At 43.4% G+C, this 22,980-nt stretch overlaps 1 long non-coding RNA gene across 1 annotated transcript; it reads left to right on the plus strand.

Moving 5' to 3' along the window:
- The first annotated feature begins 9,940 nt into the window (after positions 1–9,940).
- LOC140495772 (uncharacterized) lies at positions 9,941–15,471 on the plus strand. The gene is made up of 2 exons (XR_011964095.1): positions 9,941–10,071; positions 15,035–15,471. It is a non-coding gene; the product is annotated as an uncharacterized lncRNA (long non-coding RNA).
- Positions 15,472–22,980: the final 7,509 nt, after the last annotated feature.

Below are 22,980 nucleotides of genomic sequence, written 5' to 3' on the forward strand. Positions count from 1 at the left end.
TAGGCCACTGTTGGGTATATTGCTTGCAATTCTGGTCTCCTTCCTATTGGAAAGATGTTGTGAAACTTGAAAGGGTTCAGAAAAGATTTACAAGAATGTTGCCAGGGTTTGAGGATTTAAGTTATAGGGAGAGGCTGAACAGGCTGGATCTGTTTTCCCTGGAGCATTGGAGGCTGAGGGTGACTTTATGGAAGTTTATAAAATCATGCGGGGTATGGATAGGATAAATAGACAAAGTCTTTTCCCTGGGGTGGGGGAGTCCAGAACTAGAGGGCATAGAGTTGGGATGAGAGGGGAAAGATATAAAAGAGATCTAAGGGGCAACTTTTTCACGCTGAGGGTGGTACGTGTATGGAATGAGCTGCCAGAGGAAGTGGTGGAGGCTGGTACAATTGCAACATTTAAGAGGCATTTGGATGGATATGTGAATAGGAAGGGTTTGGAGGGATATGGTGCGGGTGCTGGCAGGTGGAACGAATTGGGTTGGGATATCTGGTCAGCATGGACAGGTTGGACCGAAGGGTCTGCTTCCGTGTTCTACATCTCTATGACTCTATGACTGTATGGCATCTGGATGGTTATATGAATAGGAAGGGTTTGGACAGAGGCCTGGTGCTGGAGGGAATATCTGGTCAGCATGGACGAGTTGGACCGAACAGTCCGTTTCCATGCTTTACATCTTTATGACTCTATTTGGAGGAGCCGCTATTGGACTGGGGTGAACAAAGTTAAAAATTACACTACACCAAGTTATAGTCCAACAAGTTTATTCAGACGCACGAGATTTCAAAGTGCATAACCACCTGATGAAGGAGGAGCAGCGCTCCGAAAGCTAGTGCCTCCAAGACAACCTGTTGGACTATATCCTGGTGTAGTGTGATTTTTAACTTTGTCCATTTCAGTCCAAAACACCGCCAGCTCGAAGTATGTTTCTCAAGTTCGACTTCTATCCACAAGGTGGCAATCTCTACAAAGAATCAAACCCTCTCTGGGATCTCCACGTAAAATTAGCTGGATAAAGTGTGTCTTTTTCGGCATTGCATTGCATCTGTCTGAATAAAATAACTTTTTTTGTGGTGGTGGTGGTTAATAGAATTCCTTCCGCTGTACCTCTGTTTATTTAACTGCAGAGTCCTGAAGAAGGGTTACACCCGAAATGTCAACTTCTCCACCTCCTGTTGCTGCCTGGCTTGCTGTGTTCTTCCAGCCTCTTGCCTGTCTACTTTAGATTTCAGCGTCTGCAGGCATGATTTGGAGATGCTGGTGTTGGACTGGGGTGTACAAAGTTAAAAATCACACAACATCAGCTTACAGTCCAACTGTATCTGCAGTGTTTTTCGGTACAGTGCATCCTAATCTGCAGGCAGGAGGGTGCAATGATTGACATGCCTGAGGTCCAACTGGAACAAGGTCTTTTTGAGCACCTCCTTATAGGGGGCGGGGGAGAGAAATGCTTCAGGTTAGGTTGAGCTGCAGGGGCTGAATAAAAACGACTGAGCGGGGAGGCGTGGGATAGAGAGAGGGAGCAGCAGGAGGAAAAGACAGCAGTGCAGACACACACAGAGGTAAGGACAAGGCAACTAATGTTTGATCCTTACAGTTCAACTTACCAACAATAGAACGAAAAAAAAACCGTTGCTTTAAAATTGTTATGCTCTAAATTTACCCCAAAGTGAATAGATTTTGCAATATGCATTTTCTCCCGATTTTACAATGCAAAGAAAAAGAAGGGGGGGAGAAGAATCGTGAGATAAGTAAAAACAAATTTGTTTACCAAATGCTGGAAATATTTTCCATGGCATTCAAGCTCTGGAGATAACATCTGGAATTTCAATCTCATGATCCAATCTGATTGTGTCGAAAACACTGAGCTGCAAGCTGTTGCAAGACTCTGAACACTGTTATATTGTTGCAGCTGAGGATGAAACCGGGTTTATTGAAAGCAACATTTCAAACGTTCTGATGGAAAGCTTTTTTTTAATATTGTCGCTCTGAGAGTCCAGCTCCATTCATTTTCTGACCCTGGGGCTAAAGAGGACAGGCATTTGTCCAGGCAGTGTTGAATTTTTTTTTACTTGTTAAGGATTGACTGTCGGAACGTGTTTGAATTAATTTTGATCTATTTCTGAAGGAAAGTTTGATGCTCTTGTAGGATTTTGAAGGCGGGAATGTCATGGGTGTTATTACTACGTATTAGTCCTAGAATGTGAATTGTTCCAGCGTGAGCAAGCAAACAGCTCAGTACTTTGAGCAAATGTGCTGCCTTTAAACCGAGATTTGCAGCCTTAGTACCTCGCAGTCAATGCAAAAGAGGCACCTATTTTTCATCTTAATTTCATAAGTACCCGTCCGCTCTCTGGTCAGCATTCACAGTTACTGAGTCTGAGTGAAATCAGTTTGAAAGAATAATGGGTTAAGTAAATTTGTTGTTTTCAGTCCTTCAGCCAGTGACTGTGCCCATGGTAATCAAGAGTCTTTCAGGAAATTGGAGAAGTTGATCATTTAGCTTCAACACAATCTCAAGCTTTGTCCACCCTCCTCTCTCTCTTGCCTTCTCCTCCCCCTCCCTACAGCGCCACTCCCTCTTCTGTTCCTTCAGTCACTCCTTTCCTCTCTAATACCCCAATTTTCTCCTTCTTCTCTTCCTCAGTCCTTTCCTCACCCGACCCTGCCTTACTACAAAGTTGCGAGTTTGCACTTGATACTCTCCTGCTCAATATCACTAGCCACCTCCTCTATGGTTAGAAACTTCCCTTTTTACTGGCCAGGAGTTTCAACATTGATGTGAGGCTGTTAGAGAAAAAGAGCCACACCCTTATACGCTTAAGCATACTCTCTCTCTCACTCTCACACACACACTTGCATGCACACTCAGCCCTACACACACATCACCACACAACTATTCACAGCCATCCATGTGTGCACATGCAATACCCAGACACACAAATGTTTGCATGTGCAGTCCAATGCACACATATCCAAACACACAAATACAAGAAGCATGCAGATGCACACATGCACACACATTCATACAAACATGCATGCATATAGACATACATACACAGTCACACAAATACCCACCCATGCAGGCATGCATACACACGTACACAGATATTAACATAAATAGACACAGGCACACACACGGAGTGAATGACATAGTTTCCCAGTTTCAGAGAAAAACTGATTTATTTCACACCATGATCACCTGTATACATTGCACAGTTAAGATGGTGAACTTTCACAAAGTTAAGAATCACACAACACCAGGTTATAGTCCAACAGGTGATGAACCACCTGTTGAAGGAGCAGTGCTCCGAAAGCTAGTGCTTCCAATTAAACCTGTTGGACTATAACCTGGTGTTGTGTGATTTTTAACTTTGTACACCCCAGTCCAACCCTGGCACCTCCACATCATGACAACTTTCACAAGAGAGTAATAGGCAACATTCGACACTAAGTCGAAGAAAGTGACCAGGTCTCATTGTTGGTTGTGAGAGACAGATTAGAGGATGAGAGGGCAGAGAGTGGTTTAAGGATGGCAATCCCGAAATTAGGTACTGAAGGTACATTCCCCACTGTTGCAGTGATTGCATTATAAATGACCAGATCAGTTTCTGATCTCTTTCCCCACAATCATAAGGTGCGAAAAAAAACACTTTAGTTTACCAATTCCTTAACTTTCTTATGCTGTACCTCACTCTGCCTAAGCTGGTCCAGACTTTCTAAAACACAAAGACGCATCTTTGTGGTGAAATGGTGGCACAGTGGTTAGCACTGCTGCCTCACAGCGCCAGAGACCCGGGTTCAATTCCTGCCTCAGGTGACTGTGTGTGGAATTTGCACATTCTCCCCATGTCTACGTGGGTTTCCTCCGGGTGCTCTGGTTTCTTCCCATAATCCAAAAATGTGCAGGTTGGGTGAATTGGCTATGCTAAATGTTAGTGTTACGTGAAGGGGTAAATGTAGGGGAATGGGTCTGGGTGGCTTGCGCTTTGGAGGGTCAGTGTGGACTTATTGGGCCGAAGGACCTGTTTCCACACTGTAAGTAATCTAATCTAATCTTGGTGATGGACAGCTTGTGCCTCAGTGAGAAAGAGAGGTGTGTGTCAGTGGTGGACAGAATGCGTGCCAGACCAAGCTTGAGTGAAAGAGAGAGTGTGCGTGCCGAAGGAGATAAGAGAGACAGGCAGGAGACACCGGGATTCAGATCGTAATAGGAAATCTGTCTGAGAATCCTAGAGAGTGAGAGATAGGGGGGGAAGAAAAAGAGGAGTGCATGTGTGCAGGAGGGAGACAGAAAGTAGAAACTAAAAGAAAGAGAGTGGGCCAGAGGGAGAAAGCTAGTGTCGTAGACAACATGAGCGCTAGAAAGAGAGAGGAAGAGTGAGACTGTACCCAAGAGAGAGAGGGTGAGGAAGTATGAATCAGAGTGGTGTGCACACTGACTCCACTGACTGAGAAGAGAGTTCTTCAAGTTTTGTAACATCCCATGCAGGCTTGGAATGTTGAGGAGTGTAGACCTGTGGAAACTGGAGAGACAACAGGGCGGGGATTGAAGAGGGAAATCCAGGGGAACTCAGCATTGGAGTTTCGGGGAAAAGATGGTTCGTTCGAGGTTAGTTGACTTCAGGAGGAAGGAGTCTGGTTCTTAGGGGTTTGGGGCTTAAGTGTGTGGGTGAGTTGGGGGGCAGCATTTCCCAGGAACTTTCAGTAAAGAGAGCAAGTGTGAACAGTACAGAGAGGATCAATCTCTAGACTGGAAAATCCTCTCATTCGAGCAATCAATGAGAAGAGTTGAATAAATAATATACTCCGTAGAGTTGAGAAGAATGAGAGGTGATGTCTTTGAAACATTAAGGAGTGTTTCACAGGGTGGTTACTGACTGGATGTGCCACATGACTAGAGATTTGAGAACTATGGACACAGTGTTAAGTAGCAGGGTCTCCCGTTTAGGTGGTCAGATTGCTTGACTGACTACACTCGGCATCTAGAATAAAACATCCTTAACTGGAAGAAGGCTAATTTCAGCAAAATAATGGGTGACCTGACATGGGTTAGTTGAAGTATAACATTGGTACGCTGAAATGGAAGATAACAAGGTCAGACTTGAAAGAGAAGGTAGAATGGATAAATTGAGGAAAGGAAGGGACTGCAACCAAAGTCCGAGCTTGTTTGTTCTAGAGTAACATGAAGCAGAAAATGAGGGTGTATGACAAATACCAGATTGCTGACAGAAAAGTGATGAAATAAACACTAGGGACTGAGAATGAATGACGCCTGTCACAAAAGGAAACCCAGATGTTTTCTGTAGGTATATTGTCAGAGGCAGTTCCTACTCAGGATCAAAATGGATGTCTGTTTTGGAAGCAGCAAATATGACTGAAGTAAATGCAGACCATTTGTGTTTGCCAAAGGAGATGACTTTGCTGAGGCTATGATACTGAGGAGACAGCCGGATATGAAGGATTAACGTAGATAAGCTGGAAATATTGTGATGACCCTATTGCTCCACTGTATTGGCATTCTCCCCTCGTAACCCTCTCCTAAGTTTTCCTCCACTGTTCCCTTCCTCCAGGGCTTTTTACCTGTTTACTTCATAGGATATGGAGGTCACTGACAAGACAAGCACTTTTTGCCCACCAATGAACTCGAGTAGTTTGCTCAGCCATTTCACAGGCTTTTATTTAAAAAAAAGATTAATCACATTGTGTGGGTCTGGAGTTACATGTAGACCAGATCAGCTAATGATGGCAGATTTCCTTCCCCAAAGGATATTAGTTTCCCATGTTGATTTTACAACCATCAATAATAGATTTATAGTCAACATACTAAGACGAGCCTTTCAATTCCAGATTTATTAATTGAAATTAGGAGCTGCAGTGGCTCAGGGTTAGGGTTAGGGTTACCGCTGAGCTGAAAAGTAATGAGTTGATTTCCCACCCCAGGAATCATAGAGTCATAGAGATGTACTGCATGCAAACAGACCCTTCTCATCCATGCTGACCAGATATCACGATCCAATCTAGTCCCACCTGCCAGCACCCGCACCATATCCCTCCAAACCCTTCCTATTCATGTACCCATCCAAATACCTCTTAAATGTTGCAATTGTACCAGCCTCCACCACTTCCTCTGGCAGCTCATTCCATACACGTACCACCCTCTGCATGAAAACATTGCCCCTTAGGTCTCTTTTATATTGTTTTTATATTTTATATATTTTATATTCTTTTATATTGGGCTTTGATCGGCGCAACATCGAGGGCCGAAGGGCCTGTACTGCGCTGTATTCTTCTATGTTCTATGTTCTATATGCCCTCTAGTTCTGGACTCCCCAATCCAGGGAAAAGACTTTGTCTATTTACCCTATCCATGCCCCTCATGATTTTATAAACCTCTATAAGGTCACCCCTCAGCCTCCAATGCTCCAGGGAAAACAGCTCCAGCCTGTTCAGCCTCTCCCAATAGCTCAAATCCTCCAATCCTGGCAACATCCTTGTAAATCTCTTCTGAATCCTTTCAAGTTTCACAACATCTTTGTGATAGGAAGGAGACCAGAATTGCACACGATATTCCAACAGTGGCCTAACCAATGTCCTGTACAGCCACAGCATAACCTCCCAACTCCTGTACTCAATGCTCTTCCAATAAAGGAAAGCATACCAAACACCTTCTTCACTATCCTAACTACCTGTGACTCCACTTTCAAGGATCTGTGAATCTGCACTCCAAGGTCTCTTTGTTCAACAACACACCCTAGGACCTTACTATTAAGTGTATACGTCCTGCTAAGATTTGCTTTTCCAAAATACAGCATCTCGCATTTATCTGAATTAAACTCCATCTGCCACTTCTCAGCCCATTGGCCCATCTGGTCCACATCCAGTTGTAATCTCAGGTAACCCACTTCGCTGTTCACTACACCTCCAATTTTGGTGTCATCTGCAAACTTACTAACTGTACCTGTTATGCTCATATCCAAATCATTTATGTAAATGACAAAAAGTAGAGGACCAGCACCAACCTTTGTGGTCACAGGCCTCCAGTCTGAAAAACAACCCTCCACCACCTCCCTCTGTCTTCTACCTTTGAGCCAGTTCTGTATCCAAATGGCTAGTTCTCCCTGTATTCCGTGAGATCTAACCTTGCTAATTAGTCTCCCATGGGGAACCTTGTCGAACGCCTTACTGAAGTCCATATAGATCTCATCAATCCTTTTTGTTACTTCCTCAAAAAACTCAAGTTTGTGAGACATGATTTCCCACGTACAAAGCCATGTTGACTACCCATAATCAGTCCTTGCCTTTCCAAATACATGTACATCCTGTCCCTCAGGATTCCCTCCAACAACTTGCCCACCACTGAGGTCAGGCTCACGGGTCTGTAGTTCCCTGGCTTGTCTTTACCGCCCTTCTTAAACAGTGGCACCATGTTAGCCAACCTCCAGTCTTCCGCACCTCATCTGTGACTATCGATGATACAAATATCTCAGCAAGAGGCCCAGCAGTTACTTCTCTAGCTTCCCAAAGAGTTCTAGGACACACCTGATCAGGTCCTGGGATTTATCCACCTTTATGCATTTCATGACATCCAGCACTTCCTCCTCTGTAATTTGCAGATTTTGCAAGGTGCCACCATCTATTTCCCCACAGTCTATATCTTCCTTTCCCTTTTCCACAGTAAATACTGATGCAAAATACTCATTTAGTATCTCCCCCGTTTTCTGCGGCTCCACACAAAGGTTGCCTTGCTGATCTTTGAGGGACCCTACTTACTCCCAAGTTACCCTTTTGTCCTTAATGTATTTGTAAAAACCCTTTGGATTCTCCTTAATTCTATTTGCCAAAGCTTTCTCATGTCCCCTTTTTGCCCTCCTGATTTCCCTCTTAAGTATATTTCTACTGCCTTTATACTCTTCTCAGGATTCACTCGATCTATCCTGTCTATACCTTACATATGCTTCCTTCTTCTTAACCAAACCCTCAATTTCTTTAGTCATCCATCATTCCCTATACCTACCAGCCTTTCCTTTCAGCCTGACAGGAAGATACTTTCTCTGGATTCTCATTATCTCATTTCTGAAGGCTTCCCATTTTCCAGCCGCACATTTACTTGCAAACAAAGACTTGGCTAATGGCACAGGCAACTTAGTGTGTGACAGAGTTAGTCCCGGGCCTGGATCAGTGGGGTCTCTGCGATGGAAGGACATCTGGTTTTAACACCGCCCGCCAAATCCAAGAATAGCATGTGACGTGATGAGTGATTCACCAGCATTGTTGCCATCCCATGTGATGTGGGAAATGTCCAAAGGGAATGGATGAAATAAGTGAATTAATTTGTAACAAGTTTAAAAATCACACAACACCAGGTTGTTGCCCAACAGGCTTGTTTGGCAGTCCAACACTGGCACCTCCAAATCTTAATTTGTACCAGCTACCATGCTGGGATTTGAACCAATGGGTCCCAGACTTGATTTTGGATGATGAACCTAATGTTACTACTACCTTCTCCCTTGCATTGTTGTGCAAGTACCTGTACCAGTTGAATTGCCGAAGTTCAGAAAGACAACTCACCACTGCCTTTTCAGGGACAATTAAGGCTGGCTGACAAATGCTTGCCTTTCCTGAATTACCAGAGCCCCGTGAAAGAATGTGAAAACCCTAACAATGTTGGTGAAAATTCTAATTCACATGATAAGACAATTCTGGTAACATTGGTTAATTCATGTGAACGGATATCATGTGGTCGGAAATCAGTGTTATGCAAGGAATCTTTCCATATCCAGGTTGAAAGGGTTGTTAAGAAGGCATATGGTGTGTCAGCTTTTATTGGTAGAGGGATTGAGTCTTGGAGCCATGCGGTCATGTTGCAGATAGAACAGTACAGCACAGAACAGGCTCTTCAGCCCACGATGTTGTGCCAAAACTCTGGTGCAACTGCACTTGGAGTATTGAGAACAGTTCTAGTCGCCACATTATAAGAAGGATATGGAAGCTTTGGAAAGGGTGCAGAGGAAATTTACCAGAAGGTTGCCTGGTATGGAGGCAAGGTCTTATGAGGAAAGGCTGAGGGACTTGAGGCTGTTTTCATTCGAGAGAAGAAGGTTAAGTGGTGACCTAATAGAGACATACAAGATCATCAATAGATTAGATAGGGTGGACAGTGAGAGTCTTTTTCCTCAGATGGTGATGTCTTGCACGAGAGGACATATCGATCACCCCTTAATTTAAAGCTCTAGGACAGAGGTCAGAGGTAAGTTCTTTAGTCAGAGAGTAGTAAGGGTGTGGAATGCCCTGTCTGCAACGGTAGTAGACTTGCCAACTTTAAGGGCATTTAAATGGTCATTGAATAAACATATGGATGATAATGGAATAGGGTAGGTTAGATAGGCTTCAGATTGGTTTCACAAGTTGGTGTAATGTTCTATATCCCAGTTAGCGTTGTCAGACTACATGGTTCTGACTGTGCAAGTCACTCAGCTTATGGAATCACAGATGTGATATAGTCCAGAAACAAGCCATTCAGTCAATGGCCTGATAAATCATTACCTCCTGCTTTTCTCCATTTCCCTGCACATCCATATAATCATCCTGTGCTCTTGTTCAATGCAACAATTGAAGTTGCCTCATCGCATATCCAGGCAATGCATTCCAGCTTCTACTCACTTCCTGAAAAATGTTGTAACGTAGTTGCAGCTTTGCTTAGAAGTCCAATATTAATTTTTTTTAAATCCAATTTTCTGTCTTCCTGTCTTCTCTATGTTTTTTGCATTTTTGATTCTCTTTGTTTCATTTTTTGCTCCTTTTGCTGCCAATTCTTGTTGTGCCTGCTGTTTCTTTTCCCAGTTGTTGCTTGATTTCAGGAATTTCCTTCTCCCTAGCACTCAGCCCTTCTTGGGAATGTTCTCGTGAAGAAACTGAAACTGTTTTCTTTTTACAGTTAATTGTAAAACATGCCAGACAAACCAGAGGAAGCTCAGAAGAAAGACATGTCAGAAATCAAAGACTTCAAAAAGAGCAGCCTAAAGAAAACGGACACTAAAGAGAAGAACACATTGCCAACAAAAGACGGTGTGTACAATTCGAATTCTGTGGTTCCACTTTACTGTTTCCCATTGGGCTGTATCTTCCAAGTATCTATGTCTGACCTAGAGATTGTGCATGCAGAGAAGTACTCTGTGGGGATGTGTAGGAGAGGACGAACTGCTGTGCTTTTCCAGCATACTCTAATATCCATCAAAGTTTTACCTGCACATCCACCAATATCATTTATTGTATCCGTTGCTCCCGATGCGGTCTCCTCTACACTGGGGAGACTGGATGCCTCCTAGCAGAGCGCTTTAGGGAACATCACCGGGACACCCGCACAAATCAACCACACCGCCCTGTGGCCCAACATTTCAACTCTCCCTCCCACTCTGCCGAGGACATGGAGGTCCTGGGCCTCCTTCACCACCGCTCCCTCACCACCAGACGCCTGGAGGAAGAACGCTTCAACTTCCGCCTCGGAACACTTCAACTCCAGGGTACCAACAGTTTCCTTTTCCCCCACCTCACCCCAGTTCCAAACTTCCAGCTCAGCACTGTCCCCATGACCTGTCCTACCTGCCTATCTTATTTTCCACTTATCCACTCCACCCTCCCCCCAACCTACCATCTTCATCCCCTCCCCCACTCATCTATTGTACTCTGTGCTACTTTCTCCCCACCCCCACCCTCCTCTCACTTATCTCTCCACCCTTCAGGCTCTCTGCCTGTATTCCTGATGAAGGGCTTTTGCCCGAAACGTCGATTTTACTGCTCCTCGGATGCTGCCTGAACTGCTGTGCTTTTCCAGCACCAGACAATCTTGACTTCAGTTGCAGTGTTAAAGTCTGCCTTTGAGAATAGCGTGCTGTGCCTTTGGCTGCAGGTCAAAAAAAGTGTCTAGGGTTTTGGAGAGCCCTTTGTCTTGATTTTTCTCCATTGCATACTATTTTATAACTCAACGCTTGCCCCTACACTGAGCCTGCCCTCATACAATGTTTAATGTTTCCATGATTAGTTGAACTCCATCTGAATTGTTGAGTTTCTATGGGGTTGACAATGTGGGTTTTTTATATTTAAGTTGCCACAGTCAGAGCACACCAATCCTAAACTCTGACAAGGGCGGCATGGTTGTTCAGTGGTTAGCACTGCTACCACACAATGTCACGGACCCGGGTTTGATTCCACCCTCGGGTGACTGTCTGTGTGGAGTTTGCAAGTTTGCCTGTTTCTGGTTGGGTTTCCTGTGGATGCTGTGGTTTCCTCCCACAGTCCAAAGCTGTGCAGGGTAGATGGATTGGCCATATTAAATTGGCCGTAATATCCAGGGATGCGCAGGCTAGGTGGATTAGCCAGGGAATGTGCAGGGTTACAGGAATGGGATGGGTTTGGTTGGGATGCTCTTTGGAGGGTCAGTGTGGAAATGAGGGGTTGAATGGCCTGCTTTCATGCTGTAGGGATTCTATGACATTAGCTACTTACAATTTGGAAAATTCAGAGAGGCAAATTCTAAACACACAGTTGGATGAATAGCCTTAGTTTTATTAACAGTGGCATTGTTATCTAAAAACAAGGGTGATGTTCTAAGCCTTGATAAAATGCCAATTAGGCTAGTATATTGAGTTTAATTCAGGATAAATATCAAGAAATAAAAGCAAATTACTGCGGATGCTGGAATCTGAAACCAAAAGAAAAAATGCTGGAAAATCTCAGCAGGTCTGGCAGCATCTGAAAGGAAAGAAAAGAACTGACGTTTCGAGTCTAACTGATCTTTGTCAAAGCTAAAAAATGGGGAGAAATAGGGAGGTATTTATATCAGGCTGAGAGAAGGTGAGTCATGGCTCCAGAAGCAAAGGTAGCAATAAAGAGGTGATAATGACAGTGCATAGAGAGAGATTATAGGGAGATTAGGAGCTGTGAATGACCAAGGCTGAAGCCAGTGCTATGTGACAAAATGTGGGGGATGGGTGAAGCAGAGGCAAAATGGAAAACAGGGGAGAAGGGTAGCAAAGGGGGAAGAGGAGAGGAAAAAGGTGATGCGAGAGTGGGAAGCAAGAGAAAGAGAGACAATCAAGAAATAAGAGGTACAGAACAGTGGAAAAAAAAGATAAATAAAATAAATGAAGTAAAATTACAGAGCTGAATGAAAACAGAGGGGTTGAGATGGGATAATCATCTGGAGTTGTTGAATTCAGTGTTGAGACCGGCAGGCTGTAACGTGCCTAGTCGGGAGATGCAATGCTGTTCCTCCAGTGTGCGTTGAGCTTCCCTGGAACATTGCAGCAGGCCAAGGACAGACATGTGGGCATGGGAGCAGGATTGTGTGTTGAAGTGGCAAGCCACAGGAAGGTCCAGGACCTGATAGAGACCACATTGGGAGCAACGAATGCAATAGACAAAATTGAAAGAGGTACAAGTGAAACACTGCTTAATCTGAAATGAGTGTTTGGGGCCTTGGATGGTGAGCATGGAAGAGGTAAAGGGGCAGGGGTTGCACCTTCTGTGATTGCATGGGAAGGTGCCGTGTGTGATGGGAGGGGTGTTAGGTGAGATGGAGGAGTGGACTAGGTTGTTCTGGAGGGAACAATCTCTGCAGAATGCAGAGGGGGGAGGGAAGGGAAGATGTGTTTAGTGGTGGCGTCGTGTTGGAATTGGCGAAAATGGCGGAGGATTATTCTTTTCATGTGAAGGCTGGTGGGGTAAAATGTGAGAACAAGAGGGACCCTATTCTTGTTCTGGGAGGGGGTGGCGGGGGTAAGGGTCATGGCACGGGAGATGGACTGCATGCTGATGAGAGCCCTGTCAACAACTGTAGTTGGGAAGCCACGGTTGGAGAAGAAGGAGCACATATTAAGGGCACCACTTTGGAAAGTGGCCTCATCGGAACAAAGGTGCGTTGCTGAGCACCTTTGTCTGTATGCAATCAGGTCCCGGACCTTCCCATGGCTTGCCACTTCAACACACAATCCTGCTCCCATGCCCACATGTCTGTCCTTGGCCTGCTGCAATGTTCCAGTGAAGCTCAACGCACACTGGAGGAACAGCTTCTCATCTTCCGACTAGGCACGTTACAGCCTGCCAGTCTCAACATTAAATTCAACAACTTCAGATGATTATCCCATCTCAACCCCTCTGTTTTCATTCTGCTCCGTAATTTTATTTTATTTATCATCTTTTTAAAAAATTTTTTCACTGTTCTGTACCTCTTATTTCTTGATTGTCTCTCTTTCTCTCGCTCCCCACTCTCTCATCACCTTTTTCCTCTCCTCTTCCCCCTTTGCTACCCTTCTCCCCTGTTATCCATTTTGCCTCAAATATCAAGAAAGATGTCAAAATTCTTGGGAAAGGATAGAGGAGATTTATCAGAAAGGGTTGCAGGACCTTAGTTTAAAGAGACTTTGAAGAGGGTTGAATCATTTGTTTTCTTAGAAAGATTAGTGAGAAATTTATTAGAGCTCTTCAAAGCCATTCAGGGTTTTGATAGAATAAAGAGGGAGAAACCTTTTTTTGTATAACCAAAAAGAAGTAAGGGAAATCAGAACTAGGAATTCATCATTAGATCTGTGTACTTAGATAGGCATTAGCTGATTAAAGTGTCAGCACCGAATTATTCAGAGGAAGCTACAGGTAATCAGTTGATTAACCTTTTTGAAAAGGTCACTAAATGGTGAATAGCACAGTGCCTGTATAGAGTTTCAGAATGAAGTTTATCAAGTTCTACACAGTGGACTGCTGACAAAAATGACAGTGCATGGAATAAGAGACAAACCTTAGAAATTAGTCGAGATAGTGGGAACGTCCTCTGACTCACAGGGACTGAGAGGTCACATTTCCCAGAATGCACCTTGATTTTCACCATGGATATAACACAAACAACGAAGGAATTGATATCTAAGTTTTCTGGAATCTCTAAGTCTAGCGGTACAGTACATTGTGTGGAGGTGAAGAGGAGATAACAGTGACACACTATGTAAGTGGGAGAAGCTATGGCAGAAGTAGATCAGCACAGCAAACTGTGAAATGGATGCTATAGGCCATTGCATCATTGGAAGGTCAAATTGATAAGAACTCAGATATACCAGAATGATACAAAGGTTTAAAATGTTATAATGCAACAAAGGCTGGCCTCAACCCGTAGTCCCTTAAGAGTGGAAGGGTGATCTGATCATAAGACCAATTAATGTTAAAAAGATTAGATAAGTACAAAGATATCATGCGCTCTTGTAAAGGAACCAAGAACAAACTAGACCAATTCAGTTCAGAAGTAAAATCAGGAAGCACTAAAATCTGAGATACAAAGAGAAAGGATGTCAAATACATTTTTTAGATGAACCGTTAATTGCCAGTACTACTTTCATATAACACAGGAGAACTTGCACTAAGGTTTTCTGGGTTTTGGGTCCAAATTAACCTCACAAATTAAGAAAGAACTGTGCACCAAATTAAAACATATATCAACACGTTTATATATCTGTAAGTAAATTATGTAATTCTGCATCAGAATTGGCTTGTGAATTTTAGCAGATTGCCCTTCGTTTAAAAGACTTGTTGAAACCAACACCACACACAACTTTGGCATTTCATTATCAACATTGTGGCACCAGGTCAGTGCACTGCCCATCACTAGTACTTGCTTTTGTTAAGCTTTGAGGTGTTTGAGCGACATGTGTCTAGCTCTCATTTTATGGACAGCTCGGTGGCTTAGTGGTTAGCACTGATGCCTCACAGTGCTGGGAACCCAGGTTTGATTCCCACCTCTGGCAACTGTCTGTGTAGAGTTTGCACATTCTCTCCCTGTGTCCGCATGGATCTCCCCCGGGTGCTCCAGTTTCTTCCCACAGTCCAAAGGTCTGCAGGTCAGGTGAACTGGACACGCTAAATTGCCCATAGTGTTAGTTTCATGAGTCTTGGGTGGGTTTCTCTTCGGAGGGTTGGTGTAGACTTGTTGGGCTGAAGGGCCTGTTTCCACACTGAAGGGAATCTAATCTAATCTAAATTGTCTTTGCAGTAATCGAACAGGAAAAGAAGTGTGCAATGGAACAAGCATCCTGAAATTGGCAGCTGAATTGCCCCTGTTTCTACAACGCTGACCAAGTTTTTTTAATATACGTATGGCACATCAATAATCACAACATGCGCCTTGAGGGGAGAGGCATTGGCCCACTGACCCCTCAATATTTCTAGACACTCTGCTTGTTTATGGTGATTTTATTCTTTATGTTTGCTTTTGACACAGCTTTGAAGGTAGTGTGTAGGTTGGGGATGGGGTTTGTCTAATGGTATGGGGTGAGGGTGGGAGACGCTGAATAATTGAGCTGTGGACCGTGGCTGAATTTATACTATGTAATGATGATGCGTTGCCAATTGTTTTTGTCTTCCTATTAAAAGAAAACCCACTGAAAAATTTTAATATAAAAATGAAATAAAATATACATTTAAAATAAACTGGGCCCATCTCTTACTTGCTATCAGTTTGTAAACCAGTTCCAGCACTGTAGATCTGGAACAATCCTAATCGGTTTGGTGGACGAACAAAGCCTGCGGTCTCCACTGAGGGAATGCTGCACTGTTAGCAGTGCCATTTTCTCCAAAGAAGTGTTAAACTTGTCTGCCCTCTTGGATAGGTGTTAAAGATCATGCAGCACGTTTTGACGACAAGCAAGTACACTTCAGAGTTGATATGACAATTGTGACCACAAAAAGTTCCCAAAGTCACAAAAGGTTCTATAGGAATGTAGTCTTCTTTGACTGAGATGGGGGGCTGGAGTTTAGCACCCTAGTTATTTACAAGATCGATGAGTGGGATCAAACAAAGAAACTATCTCTGGAAATACTGTCTGTGTAGGGCTAGCAAACGTTTGGGGAGACAGGGAAGGCGTTTCTGTGCTGCCGATTGCATATGTCACCAGTAGTCATAGATTCACACAGCATACAACATTACACCACAGTACAAGCCCTTCAGCCCTCGATGTTGCGCTGACCTGTGAAACTAATCTGAAACCCATTAACTTACATTATTCCATTATCATCCATATATTTGTCCAATCATCATTTAAATGCCCTTAAAGTTGGCGAGTCTACTACCATTGCAGGCAGGGCATTCCATGCCCTTACTACCCTCTGAATAAAAAAACTACCTCTGACATCTATCCTATATCTATCACCCCTCAATTTAAAGCTATGCCCCCTTGTGCTAGCTATCACCATCCGAGAAAATAGGCTTTCACTGTCCACCCTGTCTAACCCTCTGATCATCTTAATGTATCTATTGAGTCACCTTTTAACCTTATTCTCTCTAAAGGAAACAGCCTTCAGTCCCTCAGCCTTTCCTCATCAGACTTTCCCTCCATTCCAGGTAATGTCCTGGTAAATCTCCTCTGCACCCTTTCCAATGCTTCCACATTCTTACTATAATGCGGTAACCAGAACTGTACGCAATGCTCCAAATGCAGCCGCACCAGAGTTTTGTACAGCTACAGCATGACCTCATGGCTCCGAAACTTAATCTACCAATAAAAGTTAACACACCGTAGTTCTTTATGGCATCCCTATCAACCTGGGTGACAACTTTCAGGGATCTATATACACGGACACCGAGATCTCTCTGCTCATCCATACTACCAAGAATCTTATCATTAGCCCACTACTCTGTGTTCCTGTTACACCTTCCAAAGTGAACCACCTCAATTTGCCACCTCTCAGCTCAGATTTGCAGGTTATCTATGTCTCCCTGTAACCTGCAACATCCTTCCGGACTGTCCACAAATCTGCCTACCTTAGTGTCATCCGTAAATTTACTAACTCATCTTTCTACACTCTCATCTGTGTCATTTATAAAAGTGACAAACAAGCAGTGGCCCCAAAACAGATCCTTACAGTACACCACTAGTAACTGAACTCCAGGATAAACATTTCCCATCAACCACCACCCTCTGTCTTCTTACGGTTGGCCAATTTCTGATCCAAACCACTAAATCACCTTTAATCCCATGCCTCCATATTTTATGCAATAGCGTGCTGTGGGGAAACCTATCATGTGCTTTACTGAAATCCATATATATACCACATCAACTGCTTTACCCTCATCCACCTGTTTCGTCACCTTCTCAGAGAACTCAATAAGGTTTGTGAGGCACAATCTATGTTGGCTTCACAAAACCATGTTAGCTATCCCTAATCAAATTAAATTATTCCTTTCTAGGAGTGGAAACAGACCCTTTGGTCCAACTCGTCCAGGCCAACCAAACATCCCAATCTGACCTATTTGACAGCATATGGTCCATGTCCCTCGCAACCCTTGAATGTTGCAATTGTACCATCATCCACCATTTCCTGTGGCAGCTTGTTCCATACCTGCACCACCCTCTATGTGAAAACGTTAGCCCTCAGGTCATTTCTAAGTCTTGTCCCTCTCACTTTAAACCAGTATTTTTGGACTCCTGCACTGTCAGATAGAGACTGTGGCTATTCACCCTATCCACGTTCCCCACACCCCCCCATGATTTTATAAACCTTTATACCTCCGATGCTGCAGGGAAGAAAACCCCGGCCTATTCAACCTGTTCCTCGAACCAGTCTCGGCAACATCCTTGCAAACCTTTTCTGCACTCTTTCAAGTTTAACAACATCCTTTCGATAGAATGGCGACCAGAGTTGTACACAATATTCTGAAAGTGGCCTCACCAGTGTCTTGTACAGCTGCAATATGATGTCCTAAATCCATGTGGTATTTGCAGTGTGAGCACTGCTGTGGTATATAGAATAACAGAGAGAGAAAGGGGGTTGAACTGAAGGCATAAAACACCTGGAAGAAATGACAGCCATTTCTTCACTGGCAGCATGAACCCTGACATTAGTCTCCAGCTTCTGCCTGCAGTTCACCTCCACGTATGTGAATTAGCACCTTTAAAAAGCAGATTGCATTCGAAAGCCCAACCTCTCAGTGCCCAAGCACCTATTTTGTTATCTGACAAAGTATCAGCACTGCAGTCATTCTATGTTCAGCTGGTAAATTCCATTACCTTGGTAAAGTTACTGTTAAATGTTTCCCAATCAAACCTTTCTGTTGCTGCCAAAATTGCACTTGGTCCGCCTCTAGGAAAAGTGCCCAGAGGTAGATATCCTTTGTCAACTCAACCAGGCATTTGGTTCAGATTGTGTTTGGCAAATCTGTTGCCAGCAACCCCTCCTCCAGGATCTGGTTAAACTCCCCCTAACAGTGGAGACAGACATTTAGTGTACAGAAGGAGACCAGTCAGCCCATTACTTCCATGCCAGAGATAGTAATCATTACCCTTACTGAGTACAGATCCATGTGCTTTATAAATGTCATTGAGTTTAGTCTCTTGTTCAGATGGAATTAGTTGAGAAAACATTAAGATACTGTGAGAATAAATCATCTCAGCACCCAGGGGAAATTAGGTCATGTTGTCCTAAGGATTGCACCAGGAAAATCTCGCATATCACATTCAGGAAGCAATTTAAATAGAACATTCTGGAAAATGCATCACAGACTTACTGAATATATTTTTTTGTGTGTGTGGAGACCTTGCCACATTCACATAGGAGTATTATCTGAAGGTTTTTTTTAACATAAGGAGAGATGGAGTCAAAAGGACAAGGACAGCAAATACATGGGAATGCCTTCCCCTGTAAATTCCCCTTCAAGCCATCCATCTTGGAAATATGTCAGCATTCCTTGAATGTTGCTGGGTCAAAATCCTGGTATTCCCTTCCGAGCAGCATTGTAGTTCAGCCTACAGGGCGTGGCCTTTGGCTGCTTAAGCAGGCAGTTCATCACCACCAGCTGCTCCTGTGTAATTAGGGGTGGGTAATACATACAGAGTTAACCTATGATGCCCCCATCCAATGGATGAAGTTTAAAAAGGAGATTTGCATATTCACCCTCCCCTTACTGAATACACAACAATCTGATCTAATACACCACATATCCAGAGGACATTTGTACTGTCCAAGGTCATGCACTGGGCCATTGTGGGTGGTCTGTGACACAGCCCATTAACTTGGGAACTCAAACAAATTCATGTGGAAAAGGAGCTTGTGAGTAAACTTCACAGTTTGCCCCGACAGATGTTGGACACTATTTGCAGATCAGAAAAGTGGGAGCATTGCACGGAAAGTATTTGAGTGGTTTGAGATTGAGGTATGGAACGAAGCAGATTTTCACACATCCGAAAGTGCTTTATTACCAGCGAAGTACTTTTGAAGAGTACTCAATGTTGTACTGTGGAAAACGCTGCAGCTAATTTCTATAGAGCAAGGTCCTATAAGAAGCAAAGAAATAACATTGTCTTCATGATAAGTGGTAAATATATTGCCCAGGAGAGCAAAAGGACCTTCCCAACTCACACCTTCAAATAATGCCATACAGACACATGCACACAAACCTCGGAGATGGCCGGCAGGGTTTGATTTTACTACCCACAATGCCACACTCTCTCGATACTGTATGCCATACCTACTTTGATTAACTGCTTATGCTGTTGAAGTTGAGCTGGAACACATTACTCAGAGGCAACAGTGCAAGCGCTGGGTCAAGCTGACACTTGTAGACAGGAGAGTTTTAATAGCCTCACCCAAGCTGTTGGTTGTGCATATTAGTCTCAGTGTTACTGTTTTCCCTGCTGAAGCATTGCCCAGTGACCTGCTTTTGGAGAGTCCATGTCAGGGTGAGGTTCAGTCTGGGCTCCATTTGTTTATTCTTCCACTCAAATTTGAGCAGGTTGTAAATTATTTGACTTCAGTCCCTCTGCGCCATTGGCGTGCAATTTAACTCTGATTATCAGCACTTGGATCTTGTAGATTTTTGGGACCTCACCAGGATCCTAACCTTGCCCTATATCTATGCAGCAACTCTCTCGGGTCCAGAACTTAGTTCTAAAGAAGGATCACTGGACCCGAAATATTAACTCTGATTTCTTTCCACAGATGATGCCAGGCCTGCTGAGTTTCTCCAGCAATTTCTGGGTTATTTTCTGATTTCTAGCATCCATCTTTTTTTTGAAGTTTTTTACCCATAGTCATGAACTGTCTTAACGTTCACACGCAACTAATGATGGTGGTGGAGTAGGGTTGGTGATGTTGGTTTGGCCAGGGAAGCAGGTTCTCTTTTCCAAGTAGTCCCATAAGATCATTCATGAGCACCTGAGGAAGTAGATGGGAGCTCAGTTGAACATGACATGTAAATGATTGATCCTCAGACAGTGATACACTCTCTTGATACCACATGAGCCATATCAGCCTAGATTTCTGTGTTTGGGTTTACTGGAGTAGGGCTTGAACCCACAGCCTTCTGGCTCAGACAGAGAACTACAACTGGTCAAAAAAAAATCACAATGTTTGGAAGGTGCAGAAATATCTGGATGAATCAGCAACTAATTTGAATGAAAATGTGATTTCCCCCCCCCCATATTTTATCTAGTGCATGTGTGTTTGTGTGTGTGTGTGTGTGGCTAAAGGATTGATGATGTCTCAAAACAGCAAGTTCTCATTTCCAGGAGGTTCCAGTGAACTTCTACATTATTCTTTTGCTTCCTATTTTTCTCTCTGCAGAAATAAGTCAATTACCATTCTTGGGACTTTCTGGCTGGTGATGCAGTTCATGCAGAATGGATGAGTGAAAGAACATAAACAGTGCAAATTAATATACTAACATCCAGATTACAGAAAGGCGATAAAGAGATTATGCTCACTGCGTGTCACTCATCTGTTGTATTCTTTGTTTGTAACCACAGTTCAGAGTGGTAAACAGGTCATTTAGCTGGTCATTTCAATCTTTGTGTAATGCATTGACTTACTCAGCTCGGTTTCCAAAGCCTGAAAGCAAAGGCTAAGATCATAAGGATCAGAGAAAGATAAGCACTGCTCATAACCATCAGCTCACTAGGGAAGTGTTGGGACTTATTATTCCAGATACAACCAATAAATTTGTCACTAGCAACAGAATATAGCCAAGTAAGACCAGGCAACCAGAGGCAGATTGACGAATGTGCACAAATGTCCCTATGCACCCAACACACACAATTCTATCAACATATCAACAAACACTATCTATACCAAAAGTTCACTTTTGTACACACTCCCAATGTTCAATTCTGTGTTTATGTAGAATTCTGCATATCAGATGTATATATTGAACTGTGTGTGATGTTCCACCTATTCTTAAACTCAACTAACACAATTCTGTACATACCCAACCCACAAAACCCACAATATACACCCAACATTAGAAATTCTTTTCAGATTCCCGACACACACAATTCAATATTCATGCCAACACACAAAATTGAGTCTACACTCAACATTCTGTATATACAGAGTCGCATGTAGTCCAGACCAGATAATGTAGTAAAGATTTCCTTCTCCAGATGACATTAATGAATCTGATGACACTGGACAATTGACAGTGGTTTCATGGTCACCAATAGTATAGCTTTTGCTTCCAGATTTTCTTGTAATTCAAATTTCACCAACTTGCCCCGGTGGGATTTGACACCACGTCCCCAGAACGTTAGAAAGTTTGGATTTACTCACCTAGTCAGTCTTGGGCAGCTGCAAGCTGATCCTTTGGCCCTGATGAGAGGACCAGTTGGTTAGCAGCCATGCTGCCCTGTCTGCCAGGACCATGTCTACAGTTGAGTTGAAGGTGGGAGTCTGACCTCCTCATGATGGCAGAGCTTACCAGAATTTGAAACAGGACTTCTCCGTGGCTATTATGGATTAAAGGTAGCATCACAAGGTTGTGTGATAAGTTCCACAGCAGACACTACAGCACACAATTTAGGTCAGTGCACCCAGTGCAATACTGAGGAACTGCTCCACTGTCAAAGGAACCATCTTTCCGATGAATTGTTAAACCAATGCCCCATCTAGGATTGATAAAAAAGACCCAATGACACTGCTTGAAAAACAGAAAGGCTCTTCTCTACTTTATCTTTTAGTTTCAGCCAATTTGGCCACCTGCACATTGCAATGTTAGTCTGGAGTCTTGCAATCATCAAGGCCTATAATACTGATAAAGGCCTTTGGCCCATCAGTGCATTGTGTCCTTGCTGGTAATAAGCTACCATCTAACCATTCTAATCCCACTTTCCAGGATTTGGCCCATAACCTTGTAGTCTTGGCATTGCAAGTGTAAAAGTCTTCAATGTTATGAGGGTTTCTACTTCTACACCCTTACGTAATTTTATACATCTCAATCATGTCCCCTCTCAATCTCCTCTACTCTGAGGAAAACAATCCCAGTCTGTCCAATCTTCCTTCATAACTGTAAGTCTCCAGCCCAGCCAACATCCTAGCAATTCTCCTCTGTACATTCTCCGGTGCTGTCACATCCCTCCTATCATATGGATTCCAAAACTGCATGCAATACATCTAGCTGTGGTCTAACCAATTCTTTTATACAGTTCTAGAATAACCTCCCTGCTCTTAAACTTTATGCCTTGACTGATAAAGGCAAGTAAACCATAAGTCTCCTTAACCACTTTATTTACCTGTTCCACTACCTTAAGTCAGGGGTTAACATGGTCCCTCTGATTCTTGGTGCTTCTCAGGGTCTCCCACTCATCATGTATTCCTCGCCTGTGAGTGTCTGCACATACACTGCCCCTAAGGCTATTGTTCCTAATCACTAAGTGAAGTTCTTTGATTCCTTTTGTGCTGTAGCACTCCCTTATTTATATCTGTACACAGAGCAGATTATCAAATACAGCTGTCTAAGGTAGTGTCTTTTCACATCTTATTCCAAACTAGATTATTTTCTTTCTCTGATGTCAGAGTCATGTGATCATTTATGTAAGCATAATTTACATGAATCTCATTATCCCACATCCCCTTCTCTACCAACCTCGCAAAACAGATTTTCAGATCAGTATCACTTTGTTGCTGTGAGACCTTGCTATGTTCAAACAGACCGCTGCTTTTCCTGCATTACAA

This window comes from Chiloscyllium punctatum, chromosome 25, assembly GCF_047496795.1.
Source record: "Chiloscyllium punctatum isolate Juve2018m chromosome 25, sChiPun1.3, whole genome shotgun sequence".
Classification (NCBI taxonomy): Eukaryota; Metazoa; Chordata; class Chondrichthyes; order Orectolobiformes; family Hemiscylliidae; genus Chiloscyllium; species Chiloscyllium punctatum.